The following is a 19,307-nucleotide window of genomic DNA, read 5'->3' as shown; positions in this document are numbered from 1 at the left end:
CATCAACTGTTTCAAGAAGAAGTAAATAAAACAAGATGAACGTGCTTTCTTGCGCGCTGAATGCTGGGCGAAACGTCGCATTTTGCTTCGTAAATGTTACTGGACAGTTTCAGGCCATTTTATTGCAGACGTATAAAATCAAAAGACAAGACTTGGGGTTTGATTCTGTCAAATCAACTTGATAGTCACTGAACTGGTGACTAAAACACAAACATGAAAAAAAGGTTTACAAGTGTTTCATGCTTTGACATAGAAAATGTGACATTTACAGAATCCCATGTAATCCATGTTGCTTTGACAGGTGTCAAAACCCAAGTCAAACCATTGTACACTTAATTGGTACAGTTTAATAACTTTCATGCGCAGGGAAAATATAATGTTGGCGTGTTGGTCAATATTTGTACAGGGATCGTATCGACTTTTATTAAACAAACAGTTTTAAGTGCAAGCAACACGACTAGGAGGTGCCAATAGGAGACTTGAACCTGACTTTTTAATAGCTTGTTAGAAAGGTTTGCAGTCAAGGTACTGAAACACAAATTTTCTATCAATTCTCCCTTTTCCTTCCTTACATTTTCTAAATACTTTTCATATAAGTGCCAATATCTGTTACCAATATGGGGATAACTTCTTACAACCCGGAATAAGAATATTTCCTGTCCCTAATAGGGTTTTCTAATTGATTTTTTAAGGGGTAAAAAGGCCAAATTAAATAAAAACATCATACAAACTCAAGTTCAGACCAACCACCTTGAACTTTTTGACATCTCACATCTAAGGTACTGAAGATGGGATTTAGCACCTAAGTACAAGTCACCCATTTTAAACCTTTTCTAGTACATATCTCCTCAGTGGCACATCCCAGTCTTGTAGTCTCAAAAATTATAACCATTGACCAATAAGCCAGTAAGCACCATGGAGGAGAAATGTAGGAATTAATCAAACCATACCTGCCTATCTAAAAAACATTGGACCTGGTCAAATTTGTCTTACGATCGTAGTATGCTTGCAAACTGTCAGCATTCTTTGGATAGTAGTGCAAGTGTCGTACAAAATGCAGCAGCTTCCTTATGAAAGAGGCTGTCCTCGGTTGGGTCTGTCGTGACTAGGTTGGAGATCCCACAATACCAAAATCATATCACATTGATGAATTTGACTGTGCCGTAAGATGACAACAGACAAAACCAGCTTCTGTGACCGAGTATAGAAATTTTGCCAACATTTCTGTCTCCTCCATGATGCTTTCTGGCTCTAGTACAAAAAACAAACAAACAAACAAACAAAAAACTTATAAACAAACAAACTTCACCTACCCCTCGCTTTATGCAAGGAAGCACTAGGTCGAGGTGGTCCCTCCGAAGGGGGTGTCAATCATCCGAAGGAACTGCCAATCATCCGAAGCGAGTGAAAATCATTCAACTCTGCCAGAATCTCTGCTGCACCTGTAACAATTAAGATAACCTCATTAACTTAATTAGTGACAGACCACAAGGAAGAGTCTGATATACATACATGTAGCTGTCTGCTTTGCATATCCAGTTAACTACCTTTGTAAATAGCGTAGCACAACATTTCTGTACAGTAAAAGCTATGTAAGACTGAAGTTTTCATATACTCACAACTAGAAGTGATTGACTGATATGCTAAATACACTGTATTCCTGTTCTTTTCAGATATAGCCAATACGGCAATAGAAATACAGTGGAAGCCAGTTAATTGCACGTCGGATAAACGCACATTTCGGTCAATTGCACGGAATCCCTAAATCCCGTGGCGGTGCGGTCCAACTGGGTAACTTCGCATTATCGCACACGCCGGATAATTGCACGGGATTCTCTGGTAAATTGGGTGTGCAATTAAGCGGCTTCCACTGTATGAGCTTCTACCAGCTTGAATTTACCATTAAAGCAGCATGGGAGGGTGAGGATGTAACTGCTTTCTCTTCTCTTGAGAGGAAGACTATGGCAACTGAAAGCACATCACTACCAATTTCATATACTCATAACAAGGAGTGACTGAGTGATACAGTATATACTAAATATTCCTGTACCTAATAGCTATAGCCAATCAAAATATGTCCTCACTACCTGCTCGAGTTAACCAGTGAAAAGTCTAGGGGGTAAAGGGTTTGCCTTGCGTATATCAAAGACTGTTTTCTCTGCTTAGCACTCAGCTCTTGTGACAATGACTATGGTAACAGTTAGTACACACCCCACTACCAATGAACTATCCCCCCTTGTGTTGTGGTATGTGTGGCCCGAGGGCTATAGAAATTGAGATGTGCACTGCCCCTACACACTTGGGTGTACCTTGCATGTTCTTTGAAATGTAACAAAAAAATTACAACAGTGAAAAAAACTCTTGTCTCTCTTGTCTAGTTTTCCTTCTTTTTTTGATTTTGTTATACCCCAATTAAAAATGGGATTTCAAATTTAGTTATCACTTAAGCCAATGTTACATCGAATTCCTGAAGAGATATTCTATCAACATCCAGAAGTGTCGTGCCCGTTGTTGTCTTACAGTTACACCAAACTGTTTATCCCATCATTGCTTCCCCATGAGTGAACGTGTCTGTAACCGGTTGCATAGCAACAGCGAGAGCCCTAACGTACACACCGGACCGGTCTGTAGGGCCTGGATTACCGGAGTACAAATGGGTGCACTTCGATGTTTACATTAAACTCTGCCATTGACATTGCTGTGTTCTGTACAACCAGGATTCTCCTAAGGCTTAACGTTGTTGTGTGGAACTGAAGTATACATTTCTCCGGGTGGTCTCCGAGATCGGGGCTCGAAATTCGCTTTGAGGAAAAGTAGGTACACTGGTGCCTTCTTTTGTTGTTTCGTTCAAATGCTTGCAACACATAGGGCCGCAAGTTTTAGCCCTGCTGTTTCAGTATTAGGGTACATTTCTATAGGGTTTGCCACCTTTCTCCTTTAGTCAAAATTAGTGTACTTGAGGCACTTCATTGAGAATGGAAACCCACTTTTACGTCTCTTCCGAAAGCAGAGTGCAGTTCCAATTGACATAAGTCCTTATCTAGGGTTGAACCTAACCTAAAGATTTAGCGGTATAGAAAAAAGTTTTAATCCAAAGCATAAAACTAATGAATAAAAATTCTTGGTAAAAATATTGGTAAAAATTTGTTCAGTTCAGCAGTTTAGTTGACGTAAGGACAGATTTGAGTTGTGTGGATGGATACAGAAGAATGCTGGGGCCAAAGGTGAGTTTTCTTTCATATATAGATGGTTTTTATTGGAGTTGGAGTCCTTTGACCTCATCTTTTCAACGGCTATAAAAAAGACCATTGTGACATTCTTTGAAATGGTATTCATCCTCTACACCTTCTTTACACAGTCTCTGGCCCACATGCCCCCAGTATTTCTGTATCTGTATCTGTATCTATATAGCCGGTATAACCGCCCTTCGGCGTAACACACCAGCTTCGCAGGCACGCGGTGCAGCAGCAGCTGGTTATATTACACTGAACGATCCGTCACACCTAACTTTTGCACATCTATCTGCAAGCGTTCTTTAAAACTATCCAGAGAAGATGCCCCTACTGTGCTTGGTGATAACAAGTTCCACTCTACGATAGTTCTGGGAAAATACGAATTTTTGAACACATCAATCCTAGGTTGGTAACTCGGTCAATCCACAATCCTAGGTTGGTAATTTCCATCCCCGCTGCAGTACCATGTCCCCACCACTGATTTACACCCCCAGCCAGTGCTTTACTGGATCCCACTGAGGTGTTGGTGAGACGTCCCACAGGCTCCCAACCCTCTGATCACCCTAATGTTTCCTACTTACCCAGGACAAGGTTAATTACCCCATGTTTCTGGATGGGTGATTCCAGGAGGACTGACAGGTATAGCTGCTGCGCGCTGATGACAGCAGGCCTGGTCAATATTCCACTAACCACCTACAAGTCTGCCAAACTTGTACCGCCCAACCCAGGACAACTACAACAGTCAGGGCTCGAAATACTTATCAGTATTCCACTAACCGCCTCCAAGTCTGCCAAACTTGTTCCGCCCAACCCAGGACAACTACAACAGTCAGGGCTCGAAATAGTTATCAGTATTCCACTAACCGCCTCCAAGTCTGCCAAACTTGTACCGCCCAACCCAGGACAACTTAAACAGTCAGGGCTCGAAATACTTATCAGTATTCCACTAACCGCCTCCAAGTCTGCCAAACTTGTACCGCCCAACCCAGGACAACTACAACAGTCAGGGCTCGAAATACTTATCAGTATTCCACTAACCGCCTCCAAGTCTGCCAAACTTGTACCGCCCAACCCAGGACAACTATAACAGTCAGGGCTCGAAATACTTATCAGTATTCCACTAACCGCCTCCAAGTCTGCCAAACTTGTACCGCCCAACCCAGGACAACTACAACAGTCAGGGCTCGAAATACTTATCAGTATTCCACTAACCGCCTCCAAGTCTGCCAAACTTGTACCGCCCAACCCAGGACAACTATAACAGTCAGGGCTCGAAATACTTATCAGTCTTCCACTAACCACCTACAAGTCTGCCAAATGTGTACCGCCCAACCCAGGACAACTACAACAGTCAGGGCTAGAAATACTTATTTCTGCATACCTTCATCACTGGTGCAGGTAACATTGAAAATTACCTGCACCAGACAAATTTTACGTGCACCGCTCTGAATTTGAGAAGTATGGATCCTACTTAATTGTTCAGGAACCACTGCTATTTTTTACTTTTATACTTTATAGGTGGTAACATTCAAAGCAGCTAATAACAATCCATATACAGCTATATTATATGACATTATGTATAAAACCCAGTACATGAACCAGTGCAGGTTAGGTGCAGGTAGACACCAGAAATACCTGCACAGCTCCAATTTCACCTGCACTAACCTGCATATGCAGGTAGTATTTTGAGCCCTGCAAGACAAAAACTACAGCAGCAGTAACCATGGATACCAAGCAAGCATGGAGGAGCTCGCGACTTGAGCAAGTCCAGAACCGCCATGCTGAAAAGCGGAGCCCGATTCGGTTCTGTCAGTAGCCTCTCTCTCAACGGGCTGCCCTCGCCTGTTTTCTCCAAGTTCAAGGGCACAACAGAGGATTCCCTTGTTTTAACCTGGAGGCTTGTCTGATTACATGACACTGAGTTGGGTGAATACTGGATATTCCCTACAGCACAGGTCTGCTTAGATAGATTTATGATTGCAAGTACCACATTAGCATTTATATGGCTACACAAACCGAGTACATAAAGAACTAAATGTCGGCACTGATGTTTTGCTTAGTTTGAAGGGACTGCAAAAGACATCCTTGGCTGTCTCCAGGACCCAAAAAAATGTCATCTCACCTTTCGAAAAATTCTTAAGTTCACAACTTGAAAGTGAGGAAAGTTGTATTTGCATGAGGTTAAAAATGACAAGTTTAAGTTTAACAACGAAAATCAACAACATGGACGGTACAGAAAATTCAAAAGCTGGCGACAATCAAGCTTACATCACAGTTACATTTTGACCACTTTCAAGCCTCTATAACAGTGTTATTAACTTACTACACAGTTGTAATCAGCAATTTGAAAGAAAGCTGTCTGAGGGGAGAGGGGGTCCTATTTCCCAGTGGTACTGATCCCAAAATCTAGCCACAAAGAGAGATCATAACAATCCAAAGTGACTTTTCTACCTACCCTGTTCTACCAACCAACAACACTTGTCTATAACAGTGTTATAACTTGCCTTAAAGGAGGGGGTGGGGTCCTATTTCCTAGTGGTACTGACCTCAACATCTAATTCTGAACAAAAAAAGAGATCATAAAAATCCAAAGTGACTTTTCACCTACCCTGATCAACAACCAACAACACCTGGAGTACCCTCCCCTCTTCACCAAAAGTTAACCTCCCCTCTTCACCAAAAGTTAATTGCGTTCTGCACCGATTGCCCGACTCTGAATGATTGCCTTCTCCTGTTTGACTAACCTTACCGCGAACTTTGGAAAACAGTTCTCATTTCGAGTCTTGTCAGGCATAAAGTTTGCTTGTGTCACCGCCTGCCACGCCCATGGGACCTTGAAAGTATGACTGATGCGCAGGAGAGGGGAGTAAACACACCTTGCCTGGCGCTGGCAGCCCGCTTTGTTTGCCTCGCTCTACGCACCTCAAGTTCAGTGAAAACTTAAATGTTTTCAAACATGGGAAATGTGCAGTTGATACTAAACGTTTAACCTGTAGGACCAATATAAAACGGTTGCTTTTTCTGATGTCTCTCTCGTTAATCGATAAATTCTGACGTCTCTCTTGTTAAAACGCTGTACATATAAGAAAAGGATTCAAAACAAAGATACTACAACATACACAGATTTTAAATCTGAAAAATAAAATTCTCAGAAAAGTAGCATAAGGGATTCATCTTCAACAATGGAAGTTGACATCCAAATGTTACAAATATTGACAGAAATTGGTATTCTTTGCAGTCAAAAACATTTTTTTTTCAATCAAAGACATACATTTTTTGCCTGGCTTACTAGGTAAAGAGTCAGCGAGGCGAGGTTGTTATTATCCACTCACTTCCTTTTACCAGGATCAAACACTATTTTACAAAATGTAAGCCCTTTTGTCAGTTGTACCATTTCGTGCCATGGATACATTTGGCAGATTAAATGCTCCCTGCTCTCACCAACACTTCTAACACCCGCCATTAATTATTCAGTTATCCTTGCACCTGCATTGGGGTTCTGGCTTTCAGTAACATGGACTTATGTCTCCTCCGAAAGCAGAATGCAGCCCCACTGTGATACCGTACCCAATCTAAAAAACCTCATCTAAAAATTTAGCTCCATAGAAAAAAAAGGTTGAGTGCACAGCGTAACATGAATGAGCCCAAATTCTTTCCATTTTAGTCAAAATATGTTCAGTTCAGCAGTTTAGTTGCACCTGCAGGCCAGTTCTGGCTTCCAGCTTTCAGTGATCTCAACCCCGAAGGTCAGCGTCAAAAGACAGGAAGAGACATCACAGGGTTCTAGCCAGAGTTTTTATTTCTTTATTTCTTTATTTTAATTTACCACATGCAAAAACAAGTGGAAGGGAGGACAAAACAGGTGTATCAACACCTTTACAAGTTGTCCTCCCAAACCTGAAATGATAATAGAAAACAATACGAAACCAAAATCAAACAATAAACATTAGACATCAAAAGTCAGTAGACATGAATATACAAATTCGGTGACAATTATACACAGAATTGATTATATACAAAATTATCAAATTTTTCAGCATGACTGCAATGGCAAGGTACAGGAGCGACCTATCAGACTATGGAAAGGGGGGTCTTGGCCCTTACGCAGAGATTTTGAAAATGTAAGGTAAAAAATTTGGCACTCTAAGGGTACCCATTAGGGCTGGGTACCGGTACAGAAAATTCAGGTCCAGGTCCGGTTCAGGTCCAAAGGATCAGGTCCAGGTCCGGACCTGAACCTGACCCTAATTCAGTATGACTCATACCAATGGTCCATTTCACTACAAATACATCTGTTTGGTGGAGTATTAGACTTAAACTGGCGTTTTAAAATCCTACAACGCTATTTGCACCTGTGCGATTGGCTGTATAACTTGGTAGAAATTTCTATAAACTCTACTCTACTTCGCTCGTTATTTTCTTCCACCTGCAAGCGCCAAAACGTGTGAATGCCTGATGAAATAATATGTTAATTTTCTTATCGGTCCAACATCCGGTCCACGTAATTTTTTCAGGTCCGGTTTTTCTGGACCGGTCCAATAAGAAAAACCGGTTTTGTACCGGTACGCTGTACCGATACCCAGCCCTAGTACCCATGGAGAACTTCATTCTTTTGTAATTGGAATTTGCAACCTACATGTAATTTGAAGGCTTTTTTGTCAGTTCCGACAGTCATATCATTTTTTTTCACATATGATCTGACACTAGTAAATACTAGCAATGTACTGTATTGCCTTCTTTTGTCCTCAAGTGGTTTTTAATTTAGGGTGGTGGTCACAAATTATAGTGTGATGGCCTATTACACTTAAGTGCACAATCTAGAACTCTGCATCGTCACAAACGGTATTGGGAAAAAAACTTTAAACTTTCCTGTCAACAGGACTGTAGAGGAATCATACTGGAAAAAATTGACCTACCAGAAAGTATACAGTGATAATCATAAAATTAGGCCACACCAATTTAATTTCTTGGTTCACGGATTTTTTCATAAAAAATATGGAGCGAGAGGGCAAAATGAAAATAAAAATTGTAAAATGGTTGGGGTAAAGGTAATGGCTAATCCAAAACATAAGGAAAAAAAGTTTTCAGCTTGAAAAAAGTACAAAAACACTATTTTTGTACAGAAACAGCACCTGTGCCCACTATAAAGGCCAATTTGCTACACCAGAAAGTTGGTGAATGGATTCATTAATGGTGAAAATTTGCTGAGTGGTAATTTTTATTTTTATTTTTTTTTTCCAAAAAATAGGAGCGAGCGAATCCGTGAACCAAGAAATTAAATCTGTGTGGCCTTATCTATAAAATACTATTCACAAAAATGTTTCAAACTTGTTGTATTCTCAAGAATGAACTGTATGGACTTAAGACCTTATGAAATAATATTCAGTTGTCTGTCATAAATCAAGACCAATTGTAAGATTGTCTGATTTTTTTAAATTATGACTTTGACCTAATTTTGGGAACACAAAAGTTCATATGTATGCAGTATTTCGGGCCCTGTGACATCAAAACCTATTTGCCACCAAAAAATCATAAGACCATTGACAGAACAAAAGATACAAGAACCAAAAGCTCTGCTGCAGTACTAAGGGAAGCTGCCAGGCAGCCCATAATCAACCTTGACCATTGCCTTTCCAAAACATAACAACCTGACTACCAATATAGAATCACCGGGACACTCTGTGGATTTCGACAAGGTAAAGATACTTGATTCCGAACAGGATTACTTTTTCAGGGGAGTGAAAGAGGCCATTTACATCAGAGCCCACCAACCTTCCCTCAACCGAGACAGGGGCCGATACCGACTACCATGCACCTTTGACCCTTTGCTGACGTCACACTTCCAGTTCCGATACGTGACTTAGGCTTTGGGTCATTTCAACTTGATAAGGATCAGAGGACTGATCGAAAGCTTGTTGGTAAGCACTTTATTTTGTGTACGGATATAGGGTATTAAAATTGTAACATAATGTTGACTACCATCACTGATAAACTTACATTTAACCTAACTACCAAAGTATCGAAAGTTATTGCTAGTCAAAATGCATAGACAAACCGGTTCCTGTTAGTCTGTGTAACACAAACTCCACTGTCCAGGGCTGTAACTGGCCCCTCCCCGAGGTGGCCGGCGGATGTTTGGCGGGCTGCTATAAGCGAGATTTAATCAGGCTAGGTTCCTGTAGTCTACAGATAAAAAAAGCCATAGAAACACGTTTTAATGACACATAAGGGCCGAACAACTGAGGCAAGCGAGTCGCCCCCTATTCCTCCACTACCCTATTCAGGTCCACCCGAGCGTGAAATTGCAATATATGGACACCCTCCTTATCATGCATATATCTGGCTGGCCTGCCTAAACTTACCTGGCTGGGAGGCTATTATCTACAGCAGGTGAGAGGGGGTCAAGGCTGGAGCAGGCAGACCCAGTTGTAACAATTGCAGGTAAAGTGGTGGACATAATAGGTTACCTGGCTTACCATACCTGTACACGGCTACAGGAATCGCTGGGGTGAAAGTATTTTAGCTTCATGATTTCGATCAATATTGTGTAAGATCCAATTAATGCTAAACTGTGGCGTGAAGAACGTGTTTAGCCCATAACCCGAAGGTCCTGGGTTCGAATCCTTTGACATACATTTGTACCATTGACTGTAACAATTGCACCTAAAATGGTGAACATAATGGGCTACCTAGCTTACCATACCTGTACACGGCTACAGGAATCGCTGGGGTGAAAGTATTTTGTGTCACTGACATTGCAGATATTCTGCAATATTTTGTGTCACTGTCACTTTAGCCAGTGTCACTGACGAAAGACACTGGATGGTTGTCTGAGACGTCTGACCGTTTCCAGAATCATATCATCAAACATCATGCTAGTTGTGCGTGGATTAAGCCTCAGTATCTACTGTACATAACTGGTGTGTTATGCGTAAAGGTGGTTTACTGGTTATTCAGAACAACAAAAACTCTGGTCTAAAATAGAAGTCTTGAACAGCCCCAAATTAGTTCTTACCATACAGCACAGAATATAAGGATGTAATCTATGCCTTTAGAGTTTGCACAATCTAAATGCTATTTCTTATACTAAGATCATATTTCCAAACCGGTGTCCAACACAGGATATTTGTGGAAACGAAAAATAAAAAAGTGTAAACTATCAAGGAATATACACAAAATTATGCTTCTGACTTTTTTTTCATTTTGATACCCTTCATATTGTACTTTTCCAAAAAGCTTAGGCTAGGGTTTGTAAATATGACCGTAGCAATAATTCCACCACCACCCCTCCCAGGACCATTTCTGGACCAACCCTTACCTTCAGGATAACAAGACAGACGGATGCCGTGTTCTTTTGTCCAGAGTTGACGGTTGGCTGCACCTGGGCGGACCAGTTTTGGGCTAGTCCAGTTGCAGACAGGAGTCTCACAGGTAAAAGTCTACAGCATACACAGCACTACAACACCTGTAACATATAATAACAGCAAGTATAAGTATAGTTGTTACACATGTACATCTGTATACACAGTTGTCACACATACATGATACATGTCTCACACAGTTACAGGTCTACAGCGTACACAGCACTATCACACCTGTAAGGTAACAGAACAGCAAATATATGTAATGTTCACACATGTAGTAGATGTGCATCTGTACACACAGTATTAACACAAATATATCACAGGTCTACAGCGTAAACAGCACTGTTACACCTGAAATATAACATGACAGCAAATACAAATGTATCAGTACAGTTGTCACACATGTACATCTGTATACACAGTGTTCACACATGTCACACAAATACAGGTTTACAGCGAACACAGCAAAATCACTCCTGTAAGGGAACATTACAGCAAGTATACGGAGAGTGTCCACACATATACAATCAGTATAGGTGTTGATAACCTTAATTGATATAGCTGTAGATAAATTTACATATTTTTGTCACAAAACATGTCTTTCCCATCATAAAGATTTCAGCATTCAACATTGAAAAAATTGAAAACGCTGTGTGAGCATCATCTTTGATTTGATCTCTTCTTAAAAGCACAGGTTTTCTAAATGACATACCTGATGTCTACATAAGAAAGAGTCGTTTAAATAAGACGTCATACTCAAAGAAATAAACATTCTGATAATTGTTTATTCGTGTTTCTCCCATGATTGACAAACCATACATTACGTTCTCAAATTGTACCTGAACTTCTGTGCCTGAACCTCTGGACATGTAACTGTCTACACGTAGGGTAAGAGTTATGCAAAACCTTAGCTATCTAATCCAACCCCCGCCTGTCACCTCCACTTCTACCCCAGCTGTCCCCTGTGGGTTATTTCTCCTTGACCCGACCACCTGAAGCGGTTCAGCACCAAGGCCAGGGCAATACAACATAAGGGCACAGCAATAAATGGCATACCTGTTGTCTAAACAAGTAAGTAAGAAAGAGTCGTAATCCAAGAATTAAACATTCTGATAACTGTTTCTGTATCTGCATCTGTATAGCCAGTATAACTGCCCTTCGGTGTAACAAACAAACACACCAGCTTCGCAGACAAGCAGTGCAGACATGACTGAAGAGCATATTAGTAGTACATAATCTCAAATTGTTCAGGTACTGGTACAGGTCCAGACCTATACCTAAACTGTACATGACTGGGAAGGGCTACTGTAAAACTCTTGCTATCTTATCCAGTCCCCTAGCCTGCCACCTCCACTGACACCAGCACCAAGGCCAGGGCAATACAACATAAGATCACAGCAATAACAGGGACTTCCACGGAGACTGTAGAATTAGCAAACAAACCTGACATTACTGCTAGACTTGCCAACAAATTCTTGAAAACAGTAATAAAAATGCTACATCACTTGTTTAAAATCCTGACATTATCTATAGAATTTCAGATACAAGCTCAGGAGAGAGTCAGTAAGGCTTGTAATAATTATTAGGTTTTGCTGACACTCAACTTTGTTTTATGCTGTGCACCCAACTTTTAGTTGTGCACCTACATTTTAGTAGGTATTCCAACGCTACCGCGAAAACCCTCTGCCGTACGGCGATCCGTAAATTTGCTACCATCTTCCCACACCCGCGGTACAAAAACTATCCGGTTCTAGAGGCAAATTTACCCATCAAAATAAAGGATATAAGTTTCTCTTTCCTGTGATGTGTTTATTTTGCTTGTAAATTGTTTAAAACGCCAGAAATTCGCCGGTGAAAACGGCGCGCCGTAAGCGGGGAGGCCTGGGTTTCAGATCGTGGTTTCAAAACTTCCGGATGCAGCCGCCGTGACCCCTGACTTTACCGCGCTTGCGCTTCGCCGTCTTAGACCGCATCAGAATGAAAATTGTACCATTTGAAAGAGCACATTTCAAGCTTTAAAATGATGCCTGGAACATGAGGAAAAATTAATTTTTCGGGGGACAAAAGTCAATTTGAAAGGAATCGTCGATCTTTAATGATAAAAATCACCGAACGAACTTTATTTTTTCTTCTTGTTCCTGGTGCCAAACTGACGACAAAAAACAGGGCTACGTTTTGATGTAATCGGCATGTTTATAACATGCACACTGGCAAAGCGTCGGGCTATTTTCCCCGACGATCGCCCTGATTTGGCCGGCCGGCGGCGCCGTGCGATCCTAACGCGCCAAATTTTGGGCCCCGCGCCCCTCAGAAATGGAGGATGTGTGATTGAAGCGGCACAAATAGAACATTTTTCGACGCTATGGATGAAGAATTTCAAGGTAAAATACTTGATACAATTTGTAGTGTTTGGGGGAGGGGGGCATGTTGAAGAAAAATGTGCTTTTGAACAATTTTTTCTCAAGTCAATCCCAGCAATATAATTTCTATGCAGTGTTTCTTTATCCATGTTTTAGTCATGAAACTTACATGTAATGTAAAATGTTTCTTAGTAATTATTTCTTATTAATTATTCTTAGTTTATTGCTTTCTTTAGTATATTTTACATATGGATAATTTTTTTCACTTTTGTTGAACTTGAGGCACCGTGGCCCGGTTAGGGGTCAGCCGGGGAACCTATGCCCAATTTTTTTTTAGAAAATATCAATTGTATATTTTCAATGTCATCTTTACTGTTCGTGTGAATCATTTCTTGCCTCGTTCCAAGTCTAAAATACCATTGTGTATTTTTTTCACTTGTTGAACTTGAGGCACCGCGGGCCCCCGGTTAGGGGTCAGCCGGGGAACCTATGCCCAAATTTTTCAAAACACGAATGGCATTTTCATTGTCAACGTGAAAAAATTGTGCAACCAGATTGTGTTTTCTTTGTCAGATTTTGCCAAGTGATTTTTTGCTCGACTTTTCTGGTGTAGCAAAAATCATAAATCAGTACTTACCTGCAATATTATATTCTTGTCTCTACTATCAGCCAGGTTCCTACTGACCGGGCGAGGTTGACGCAGTTGGTACTGAGGTTCAGTCGCAGAAGATGGCTCAGAAACAGTGACACTTACCTCCTTCCATCTTGTTGCAGGTATTCATCTACTTAATGATAATAAGTTAAATCTATTCCTTACCCCCAACTTGCCTGCCTTTCTTTATTGAATTCTTTATTTCATTATTGGATCATTCTGATCCTTTCGTCACAAGAAAGAAAGAAGTCATAAGTCATAAGAAAGATGATGATGTAGATGAACATCAGACGTGGTACTGGAGTAGGTCGTCATCCCCTCAGATGTAAGAACATTATCACCATGGTAGACATGCTAATCATAAAACTCAAATAATTTTGTTTTCCAGGTGGAATGTAGATTGTACCAACTCCCAGATGTAGCTGATATAAGACCGGAGAGCGGAGCGGAGATATTGAATGGTAGAGGTCAAACATAATGTTGACAAGTTGTGCAGCCAGTTCCATTATCAGCATTAAGTTTGTTTAAAGAATACTGTTGCTACCACAGAGAATGATAAGTAAGCCTGTTGTTTTTGTGAAAAGTTGTTTACCTTGAATTATTATATATAGTATTGATTAAATAAGGAGAAGTACATGTACCTGCAAGTACATCAAAGAAATCTGTATCGATTGTATGTATCCTGAAGACAGCCTTTGACCTTGAAAAATGTTGAACTTATCCTAATAAATTTAGTGTTTACACAATGTCTACATATTGATATTTTATCTCTTATTAGTACTAACATCTGTCTTCTATATTTTATTATACAATTACAAGTGTAAAGTTGTACTGTTGATGCTGTGTCACATGATGACTTAACATGAAAGTAATGCGACATATTCACACACTTACCTTTCACCTTGACCAAGTTGACCTTGTTATAAGGCAATTAATATTGCTGATATTCTATGGATGTGACATTGTTGGTATATTTGTTGTGTACATTGCAAAAGTATATGAAGCATGATATTTAATTTTCTGCAATGCGACTCAACTGGTGCAAAAAACACCATTGACCGTAACCCAAAATGTGAACTTTTAAACCCAAATTTACTTATTTTTTAAAGAGTTACAGGTAAGATGACAATTATTGTGTGAAAGGACACCAGTGGGTGCTGTTATGTGTAAAATATTGAAGGAGAGGGTTGTTCCTGTCAAGAGATACAAGTGTGTGATCTTTGGAGGATTTTTCCTTCTCCAGGGGTCAAAGGTCACGGTGCCACCTGTGTAATTTGTTGTGAAATGCATACTTCGACCCTGTGTAAAAACATAATAAAATGACATGAATGTTCAGAACTCTGTGGAGTGATTCTATGTAGTACATATTACAGGGAAATAAGATAAAACAAGCTTTGCAGCCTTTACTTACCTTTTCATCAACCCTCAAAAAAGGTATTTTGTTAATTTTCATAGTTTATCGCGCAGCCGGCCATATCTGAGGGTAGGTTTTGGCAACTTTGTGGAGCCATATCTCAGCAACCCTTCAAGATATTTGCTTCATTTAAAAAGCATTTTACTCCTCTTGGTTAGCTCTTTCAGAAACAGTAAAAACAGTCATTGTATTGTGTTTTTGAAATTTTGGTTGGAATACCTAATTTTAGGGTCAGGTGTAAGCCTTCTCCCAAACATGGATTTCGAGCCCTGCATTTGAGCTGGACAAGACCTTCCAAGGCCAGATCCCATCCACCCCATTACCATTGCAAATGTGGATAATGTTCGGCACGTAATTCCGTTAGGACGGCAACGGCTCTCAAAAAGCCATCAGCGTTCTACAGGGGCAGTGAAATCAGGGCCGTAATCGTGCAGAATTGGATCCGAACGATTGCACCACCGATAGTGTTGCCAGCTAGGGGCAGTATCAAGTATACTGTATAGCCACTGATAGTGGCCTTAGACAAAGGTAAGTACACTTAAACTCTCATATAAACACAAAGATATATATAGATAGTCAAAACTGCCGAAGAAGACCACTCAGCGCCAGTCAGGGGACCGAGAAACTCTGTCTATGTGGACAAGTGGTCACTATAGACTATAGACAGGATTCTTAATTCTTGTGTCAATGGAGAAAATAACTAACTTATTCTAAGGGACCGTCATAACTGCATTCAACAATTATGCCACATCTATTTGTTGTGAATTTTCCACCTACTTCACTTTCTTTGAGTCAATTGACCTCAGGCCTACGTCGCATTTCCAAACCGGGGCTTGGCCGGGAATGAAATGTATGATATACATGTAAAAGACACCAAACTACACAAGACGTAAAGAGAATAGTCGCAGACTCGTGGGCATTATCTGTGTATATATTTTATGTGTACATTTCTATTATTCGTTTCCACAAACAGCCCAGCCGGGCCCCTGTTTGGAAATGTGACGTCAGCCTCATAAGGGTTGAAAACATGCGTTTTATTTTGACGGATTTCATCAAGAACTCTCCACCAAAAATTCAACATTACTGCAAATATGTTTCAACTTGTATGACTACTGCACTACAAAATTTCTACGACCATGACCTCAAAATCTGCCCAAAATATTTCCCTCACAAATGAAACCCACCATGAAAGTCAACGAACTTTATATATACAATACAATAATACTATGTACGTAGCAATGAAGTTCACATTTATCTATTCCAAGTAACATACCTAGGATAACATAGGAGTAGCACTAACCAGAGATGCACTCACTCGACCCTCTTCTCCGTACCACACAGCCTTCCCTAACTCCCCACTACCGCACACACACGGACATTTATACCTTCACACCCACCATTAATAGGTAATGCCATTCCTATTAGCAAGCTGACTGCAACACGGCTGACAGCAACACTCATCCATCAACCCTGTCTGCTCAAACACAAAATGGCACTCAATCAATCATCTTCCTGCACAAAGCACAGTAGGCAAGGTATGAACATTAATTATTACCCATGGATTGGCGACCCTCCTGCCTTTTATAACACGTGAAATATGATATGAGACGTTGCCACATGCCCGAGTAACACGCCAAACAGACAAGTACGTTCTCAGGGGTAGCAAAATATGATATACGATATGCGCATATATGAAGAAACTTAAAACAAGTCCAGTCTTTCATTTCATTTCATTCATTTTATTTTATTTTACCAGGGTAAAATTATACTCAGGCTGCAGCCTGCCCATGTATGATGATAGTTTTAGCAAAAAGCAAATGAAATTTCTAAAATTTTAATCTGTAGCATGTAACAAACATAACTTTGTATAGCTATGAACTTATGCTTGAACTTGAAGTACAAGTTGCATTGGGAATTGACCAAGTTTGGCTTCGTTGGTTTCTTTCTCTGCATGCCCGTCTTCTAAATGCTCAAAATGTGCCGAAAAACCATATGACAGGCTTACATTGTGCTATGTATCGATCACTCACTCACTTACGGCCTATGTATCAAGATATATTAAAACATAAGATAGATTTAGCTTGCAATGCCCTACAGGAAAAACAAGAACAGAAGTTTGACATAATGTATGCCAAACTTTACCATCCAGAATCATAGTTTCTACCACAAAAACTTCACAACTGAAGGCTCTCTTTTCTTCTCTTCTCATCTTTTCTGACATTATTTAAAACATCATCCATCACCCATTGGTGGGACAAAGCTCTGACATTTCGCTCGAAACGTGTCGCTCACAATGTGCTGCCTCACACGCCAAAACCTACAGTAACTTCTGAAATATTAGCAATGGTTAAATTACTTATATTTTGCAGTTTTTGCAACGACCTCCCCAATCCAAATTTGTAACACCACAAATACACTTTTCAAATCTGAATATTAAAGAGACTAGACTCTTTTAACTATTGCTTTATTCTCACCAACGTTTCGGTGACCGTCTGTCACCTTCTTTAGGGCAATTCTGACTGGTTCATATTGTACTGCAGGACAGTCACAGAAACATTGGTGAGAATAAATAAAGCAATGGTTTGGTAAAGAGTCTCTTTTTTTCAGTGACGTACCAACCTGATGAAACTACTCACTGACTTTTCAAATCTATCATATCTGAACTAACAAATTGTCTCAAAAGCAAATATAAAACAGTGCTAAAAGCTGATTTTCCGCTTCATTGTGAAATTAAGTCCCTGCAAAAAATAAACCAACGTACAGTACCAAGACTCCTTTTGTGCTCTTCCCACCATATTGGAAGTGGCTAACAGGCTATCAGTCATCTCGTTACAACAATACAATGACTGGTGTTCCCGACCACTTGTCATACCTGTTCATTCACCAGGTGCCACACGGACTACAATGGGAGATGGAAACTCCAATAAAGGGTATCTTTTTAACAATCTAACCTGACATTTTGTTGTAACCTTCTTGACAATCGGTTACTAAAGCATGACCATTGATTATTGTCTACCAATGTGCAAATGCGATGCGTAATTTGCACGAATACGTGTTTCAACACACATCTTTTCTGACACATTTTTCAAGCCATCGAAATAGATTTTGGACAAAAAGAATCTATCTTTTGCTTCCTCGATTGTCATGTCTAATTCTACTACATTACAACAAAGTGAAGAACTGTACAGTTGAAATACTCAACTTGCATGAAAATGAGTTCCTATCTTTAGTTGGATATGTTGGAGACCTCGCATTTGAGAAGAGCAACACCTTGAGCACATTTCAGATCCTACCTTTATTCATTCAAAAGAGAAGGGGTCCTTCCCAGTGTAAGTGGGTGAAACCTTATAGTCCAGTCTTACACAGCTTGCACCTACTGTACAAAACTGGTGTGTTATACCTGAAGATGATTTACATAAAACGCCCGGCAAACAAAATACTCCTACCTCCCAAATCCACAATTTTCCAATTGGAGAAAGAGAAGCAAAGTTTGTGTTTGAGTTTACCATCAGAGCAATACTGTAATACGTTATAACACTGGTAAACCCACATACTTCAGACTTTCACACCTTACAGGTGCATCAGGTAAACAATTCTAGAAAAAATGATTGAGATTAAGAGAACCAAACATCATCCCAAGTACCCTGGAATGTGATCCTATATGAGACATACATCTCATTCTAAGCATTGGGTTTAACAGGAAATTGTGCCAATATTTAAGCCAAAGAATAAACATTTCTCTAAACTTGAGTTAGAATATAAGCTTGTATGATTGAAATCCAAACTTTTCACAATTTTTCAAAAATCCAAAATCTTTTAAAAGTTAAGTTAACCTTAGTAAAATATATAATCATTAGTATCTACAGTAAGCATATAGCGAGTATTCTAACAATTCTATAACACCAATGCACAAGTTTTACAAAAAAAAACACTTAATTCTCCACAATCGGAAAAGTTACTTTGACATTTATCAGAACCTTATCGAACAGTGACATTCAGATTTTAGCACTGATTAGTGACTAGAAATTTATTTTCCTTCTGGATAATTTATGTCCTAATCAAACTGACTTTGGGGAACAGAGAGTGTACTGTTTTCAGGCAATCATTCAATCAATCTTAGAGACCTTTTAATCAGCAATTAATAACCATTTCCCAACTGAATACTTGTGGCCAGAAAAATGAAAGTTTGGTGCTTTGTGAAATGGAATGTTAGAGTTTGATGTCTCCAAGTAGAAATACACTTCAAGTTCAAGTGTCTGTACTGTTCCAGTGTCAAATATAATC

General features: G+C 39.9%; 2 long non-coding RNA genes across 2 annotated transcripts in view; one reads left to right on the top strand and one right to left on the bottom strand.

The window, feature by feature from the left end:
• Nucleotides 1-1,161: 1,161 nt before the first annotated feature.
• The window catches only part of LOC118410245, a 50,393-nt gene continuing 32,247 nt past the window's right edge, over nucleotides 1,162-19,307 (bottom strand). The window contains exons 2-3 of the long non-coding RNA XR_004830543.1: nucleotides 10,552-10,698; nucleotides 1,162-1,442 (exon numbers count right to left, since the gene is read on the bottom strand). This is a non-coding gene — a long non-coding RNA (uncharacterized LOC118410245). The remainder of the gene's footprint in view (nucleotides 1,443-10,551; nucleotides 10,699-19,307) is intronic.
• On the top strand, nucleotides 12,245-14,353 carry LOC118410244. The gene is made up of 3 exons (XR_004830542.1): nucleotides 12,245-12,978; nucleotides 13,627-13,731; nucleotides 13,998-14,353. It is a non-coding gene; the product is annotated as an uncharacterized LOC118410244 (long non-coding RNA).

Source organism: Branchiostoma floridae, chromosome 2 (genome assembly GCF_000003815.2).
Source record: "Branchiostoma floridae strain S238N-H82 chromosome 2, Bfl_VNyyK, whole genome shotgun sequence".
NCBI lineage: Eukaryota > Metazoa > Chordata > Leptocardii > Amphioxiformes > Branchiostomatidae > Branchiostoma > Branchiostoma floridae.
The sequence above is the reverse complement of the archived record's forward strand: the minus strand, read 5'-3'. Positions and strand labels throughout refer to the sequence as shown.